General features: G+C 38.3%; 1 pseudogene across 1 annotated transcript; it reads left to right on the top strand.

Moving 5' to 3' along the window:
- Positions 1-650: 650 nt before the first annotated feature.
- Positions 651-4,766, top strand: LOC148353647 (peroxiredoxin-like 2A; annotated as a pseudogene). Its single transcript, XR_015852438.1, has 5 exons — positions 651-980; positions 2,824-2,915; positions 2,985-3,125; positions 3,203-3,367; positions 4,405-4,766. The product of XR_015852438.1 is annotated as a peroxiredoxin-like 2A (transcript).
- Positions 4,767-6,731: the final 1,965 nt, after the last annotated feature.

Below are 6,731 nucleotides of genomic sequence, written 5' to 3'. Positions count from 1 at the left end.
GCAGTTACTTGTTGACAGGGTCGGAACAAATAGTTTTGCAGTCCCCTGTAGCATAAAATAAGTTTCGATAAAGCTGTTGATTTAACCAATCAGATTTTGAGTTGGTGAAACCAAGGCCTTCGAGCTGGCGTAGGGAAACGTCAGAATTTTCACAAACTATAATTGGATCAGGGGTGGTAAATGCATCAAATATATGGTGCCGACCGCTGTTAAACTTGAAGAGGACAAAGAAGAATGATTGGTTTGTGGTAGATTGTACTGGCGAGAGCTAGAAAACTGGATCCGTAGCGAGCTGCACAAGCAAATATATTGTTGTCTTGATTTGTGTTGCTGAAGGAGAAGAAATGCATTTGATTGCAGATTTACTGTCAAAGCCATTTTAGTGACGCGTTTCAGGAAAAGCTGGACAACTCCATAGCTAGCAAGTTTATTGCAATTTTATAAGGTTATTATTGATGCTTTTTTTGCATGTGTCACAGATGTAGCTGCAGTAAAGGTATTATATTGATAAAAAAAGTTATAGGGGGTTGGATTGATTCTGACAGAGCACTAATGAAGGTCTAGGTGAAAAATGCACGGCCTGCCACTGAATCTTAAGAATACAGCAGCAGTGCCTGGTACTGAAAGCTCAGCTCAAGAGTGCCGTGTTTCACCTCAGCCACCTCGAGCCGAATTCCTCTTCATGTTGTGCTCACGTAAGAAAGGCTTTTGCGCAGATTTGGGCTCACTCCAAGGCTTAAACCGCAGATCCCTGCTTATTAGCCGCCGACCACAGGCCGGGTGAGTAACGTGTCCCCGGTTGGCGTTTGGTGGTGTTTGGTGGCATTTTTTGGACATGGTAACGGTGAACACCGTCCTGAAGGCCGTCACTCTGTTTGTGGCCGAGCTCATCAGCTCTGTCACCGACTGGTTCCAGACCTCGCCGGTATGGGCCGACTTGCAGGTGCTAGGGGACACGGAGCTAAAGACCACAGGAGGAGGTGAGTGTGGGAATGGGGTGAAAAAATGGGGAAAAATGCGTTTGAAATGAATTGCGCTATCTTAGTTGCTGAGCGTCTATACTCTTACACAGGGGGGCCCAACATTGTTTAAGCTGAGAGCTACTTTTTGTGACTGATTGGAACAAAGAGCACTTTGATGTCAATCAATGTGACCATTCACTGATGAAATATTTTCAGAATCTGTCCACAGGCTACTCAGGTGTTCTTGAGTACCCCTGCTCTAACACTTAGACAATATTTTGTCAGAGAGGTTGAGTAAATGTCTGTGTATCTATGACATGGTTCGTTGGGTGGATCCCTTAGCCACACGGGTCATAGTGAAACAATTTCCTGTGGTGTGTCTTGGGCAACTACAGCCTGGAGGCACCCATCTCCTCCTGGCCAAAACATGTTTCCATCTGGTCTCAACCATACTTATAATTAAAATATAGATGAGAGGTGCAAGTATCAATTTTCAAATAAAAAATGATCTACTTTCATGATTGATTAGGGGTTAGGGTTAGCAAACCTAAATAGTAAGCATGACAATAAAAGTGCAATTTTTAAGTTGTTTCAATATAAAATCACAGTTTTTTTGTACTATTTAATGCTGACAGGCCACTCATGCCTCAAATAGTCATTGTTACAGACACACAATACAATACTCATTGGTGTTTCATTGATAATATATATATATATATATATATATATATATATATATATATATATATATATAATAATAATGCCTATAAATCCCAACATTTTTCTTTGAAGGTTCAGTAAGTATTATTTACCGCCTCCTATAGGTAAAAAAAAAAAAACTTTAATTAACCAAGAAGACACTCTTGATACACGAACAATCATAAATGCATTTTTAAAATACATCTAGGTACAGAAATGAACATTTAGTTTACATAACAAGAGGCTCGCCTAAATTAACCTAACATAATTGTCCACTATCCTGCTGCTAGAAGTACCTATAAACTTCAACAAGGCTGGGCATAAATATGTAAAGTAAAATGTTGAGTTGGGCAGCACGGCGGCGCAGTGGTTAGCGCTTGTGCGGCACAGTTCGTGTCATGGGAACCTGTCGTGGGTTCAAATTCAGCTCCGGACTTCCTGTGCAGAGTTTGTATGTTCTCCCCGTGCTTGCGTGGGTTTCCTCTGGGCACTCCGGTTTCCTCCCATGTTCCAAAAACATGCATTTCAGGTGAATTGGCCGGTCCAAAAATTGTCCCTAGGTGTGAATGAGTGCATGAGTTATCTGTCCCTGTGTGCCCTGCGACTGGCTGGCAACCAGTTCAGAGTGTCCCCTGCCCACTGCCCGGAGATGGCTGGGATGGGCTCCAGCCCCCCCGCGACCCTAATGAGGATAAGCGGTGCGGCTAATGAGATGAGATGAAAATGTTGAGTTTTGGTCACTTTAAGTCTCCGTAGTTCGTGTTCTTCCTTGTGCTTTGTAGTACTCGTTTTCTGATGCACTACACAATACAGCGACTAGTGGTCAAATATAAATTGAGAAAAACACTTTGGGAACTTTATGTATTTCTTTTTTATCATTTGTTATTTTGTGGTTGAGAGAAGGAATTTCAGGGGTTGAATTGGTATCTGCGATTGGCATCAATATCTATCAGAGAGTTGAAAATCAGATTTCCCCCCAAAAATCCACAGTAAAAAATATTTATAATAATAATGATAAAACAATAATAATAATAAGAATGGGAATAATGATCAAAAAAAAGTAGTCAAAAACGAAAATTCAAAATTTATGTCAACATTACTGAAAATTGGCCCAATCTGTCTTTGAATAGGATTTTATTTAACCCTGTAACTTGTCTTTTAGTCCACGAGAAACACCGGGCCAAAAATCTTTGGGAGAAGAGTGGAGCGGTGATCATGGTGGTCCGCCGGCCCGGATGATTGTTGTGCAGAGAGGTGTGTAACTGTTGATAAAGTGACGTCATTGTGGTCAGTATTCAAAGTGACAGCATTTCAATTATTTAGGAGGCCGCCGAGCTGTCCTCTCTCAAGTCTCAGCTGCAGGAGCTGGAGGTGCCTCTCTTTGCTGTAGTCAAAGAGAACCTTGGCAAGGAGCTGGACTGCTTCAAGAAATACTTCAACGGGAAAGTCTACGTGGATCAGAAGGTCTCCCAAATATGCAGAGCAGGAATCCAGTGGTTGTGCAGGATAAGCTGCTAAGCCGCTTTTCCCTTTTCTTACAGAGAAATTTTTACGGGCCTCAAGAGCGCTGGATGTTCCTCTCTGTGCTTCTGCGGATTGGAGTATGGAGAAACCTGTGGCGGGCCTATCGCAGAGGCTTCAGGGGAAATCTGAGAGGGGAAGGACTTGTGCTCGGGGGAGTCTTTGTCATTGGACCTGGAAATCAGGTACTACTCTTTTAAAATGTGAAGGTTTCTGCTTAGTCAAAGAAGTATGATGTTGTCTCAGTTTTACTTACCTAATGAACATGCAGACAACAATACGGGTAATGGTACGAATTTAAGTATTGGTGGAATTTTCACCAGTCTTGTATCGTAAATGCTTGCTACTATGTCAAACTGTGACAAAAAAAGACTGCTCATTCCCAGTTATTTAATGGGTGTCAGGAAAGATGGATGTGCAGCTATGAAGCCTTCTTGCGAGAGGTTTAAGGTCCCTGTTTCCTAAATAGTCCCCATTCTTATAGGAGCATATCATAACGTAAACCAGTGTTTTTCAGCCAGTGTGCCAGAGCACACTAGTGTGCCATGGACCTTGTTTAGTGTGCCGCAGGAAATTGCCCAATTATACTTTTGCAAAAGGCATGCCGTTCATTGCTTTCTTCCAGTGATCAGCCATGTAACTAACATTCATCCGTATCAGCAGGTGGCAGCAGCTTACTATTTCCTTTTTTTAACCTAGGTATCTGCTCATGAGGAAGTACAGGGAAATAGACATAATAACTTATTTTGTTTGATGACACTATTTAGGATGGCACTGTAGAAGATAATTAAATAAATCATGGAAAGTATAAATCTTGCACATAATTTTAATCGTTTTATTTTTCAAAGAAAAAAACAACTAGGTTGCAGTAAAAACTTTTTGTTCCACAAAGAGATATTTTTCTCTCTTTCAAATAAAATTATCATTTTTCTAGAAAAAAAAAAAAGATTTAAAAAAAATAAATAACCTGTTTTAAATGATGAGCCATGTTGACCACAAATTATAAGAACAACTTTATACTGTCAATTTAAACAACATGATCAGTTTAACTTGAAAAAAGGGAACTTGTTGCCAGGCATTAATTTTTATTTTTTTAATATATCTTATAATCCAAAAAAATGTGTCTTGGTTCAAAAAGGTTGGGCAACACTGACCTAAACAACTTGTTAGGACATGCCTATAATATAATGCTTAATGCAAAAAGAAAATTTGTGATTTTCAGGGAATTCTGATGGAGCACCGCGAAAAGGAATTCGGGGATAAAGTCAACATGCTGGCAGTCCTCAGAACAGCCCGCAAAATGCGAGAAGACATAGAAAGATAGGCCTGTCTTAATCGGGTCCTGAATGAGTATACCTTGAGGATGTAATTATGAAATTTTTGGTAGTTTGTTAACTTGTAGTTTTGTGGTTTGCTGACATGGCATTATGACGAGCTGCTTTTAAACTCTTTGAGGAAGCATCTCTGATGCATGTTATTAAACGAGAACCACACAGCTCTCCCAATACTATGAGAACAAACAAACTTACATTTTAAGACCTAGTTATGTTAAAAAAAGTGATCAAATAATAAATGGGTCCCTGATTTATGTGTAACAGCTGAATTATTTGATCATGAAATGGATCTGTGGTTTTCAAGTGAATTCTGGGATCATTATTTCTCCCTCCTGACCTACCTCAGAGGCAGTGACATGCAGTCAGGGGAGGCATTTGAAACTGCCTCATTTGTCATCATGAAACTATGAATATAAAAATATTTTGTATTTATTCATTTTTTTTTCTGGTTTAATTTCACAAATTTGGAGATGCATTTTTTAAATTGCTGAATTTACAAGTTATATTATGAATATTAATGTTTCAATAATATGTTACGTATTACAATTTTCTTGCCTTATGGCTGAGGGCAATAGTGAGACCAAGAATTCAGATATGGTGCACCTCAGCTCCAAACAATAGTGATAATATCGGCAAGGTAATGACAAAGTCAAGCCATCCAGTATGTTTTTCTCAATTTATGGACTTTTATTTCATGAAAGATCATCTATCTATTGATGCTTTTATTTAAAAAGAGCAGCGTGTTTACTCATTTTTTAAGTTAAGGGAAAACAAGATATTCTATGCTACAGTTTATATATTACCTACTCAGCCATTCAAATGATGAATAAGAGGTAGGTTCCATTCATTTGTAAATTTGACAGTGCCATATGAGACACGAACTTCAACGTACATCACTGCTCACCACACAAATTACACCTGACATTGTTTTCTGTAATTGAAAAAAAAGTCCATACGACGCCGGATTTCCCGGTGGCCTCACATTTGCTTCTGGCAGAGGTAAGCACATAGATTTGGCACCCTTGTGCCTAGTGGGCAGGATGCAGCAGCAAGTCAGGTTGGGATAAGTGCTAAAAGTTTGCCTGTGAGTCACTCACTCAGGCATAAACTGAGAGTGTGGTAGAGGTTGCTTGGTGTGCTATCTACATAGAGAAGTGACACTTTGAGTGAATTATAGGAGAATTGTCAATGCCAGGAAATTAGTATCGATCCAATCCAAGGTGCCTAACTGGCTATCAGGGGCATTAGAGGTTCAGTGTCTTGCCTAAGGACAATTCTACATTTAATAAAAAATCCCGAGTTATTTTACATAAAGGAAGTCACATCCGTTTTTCATTCCATTCAATTACATCTAGATACATTTATATATTACATCAAACACCTTTGCAGACAGGCATTACACAGATAAGACTAAAAATGCACAACAAACCTGCTGTTACTGCAAATGTACAGCTAAAGGCACCATAAATAACATAGGAATGATCAACAATGTCAAGACAAAAATGAGGATTTCTTAACTTTTTTTTTTTTTTAAATAGTTTTCATAGAAAACGCGTATTTTGTAATTTGCTTAGAATTGGCGTGGTAAACTATGGGAGACTTATTTGGTAAAACCATACCTGTCAACCTCCACGGCTCCATGCCCTTACAAACTGTCGTATTTTCCCTTACAAAATACAAAAAAAATATTACACCATATTTTTTTTTAAATGTGTTTATTTATGTAGTTTAACATGTTATATTGTACATGTGTTTCATTATATCATATATATATTGTTGATTAACATTTTGTTGTGAGATACTGAGTTGCTTGACATAAATAAGGATTATTATAAAAAAGTTCAAAAATGAAGTAACTTGGACGTTCACAGTAGAAGGAAAAAATACTTGCAAATATAATTAAGTAGAATAATACATTTTCTTATTCAAATTATTAATTCATTTTCTGCATTAAATTATTGTTGGTAATATACTGATTCAAGGGATAACGACAAACCTGTCTTTTTTCATTTTCTCCTTTGATACTTTCTTTTTTTTCTTAACTTCTCTATACTTCTTTAATGAGCTGAGCCAAAAAAAAGCCAGTTATCTAATAAGAGACGGACTTCCTTTCACGACACAACTACGACATAAAAAACGATGTTTTTTAAGACCACATGTATTTCAAATTTACTCAACTTGATTGATTTGCCGTTTCGTGATAGTCGGTGTATAC

The sequence above is a fragment of the Urocampus carinirostris genome, chromosome 13 (genome assembly GCF_059441175.1).
Source record: "Urocampus carinirostris isolate Australia breed hairy pipefish chromosome 13, RoL_Ucar_1.0, whole genome shotgun sequence".
In the NCBI taxonomy this organism is placed as follows: Eukaryota; Metazoa; Chordata; class Actinopteri; order Syngnathiformes; family Syngnathidae; genus Urocampus; species Urocampus carinirostris.
Note: the sequence above shows the minus strand (reverse complement) of the source record. Positions and strands in the feature narration are given on the sequence as shown.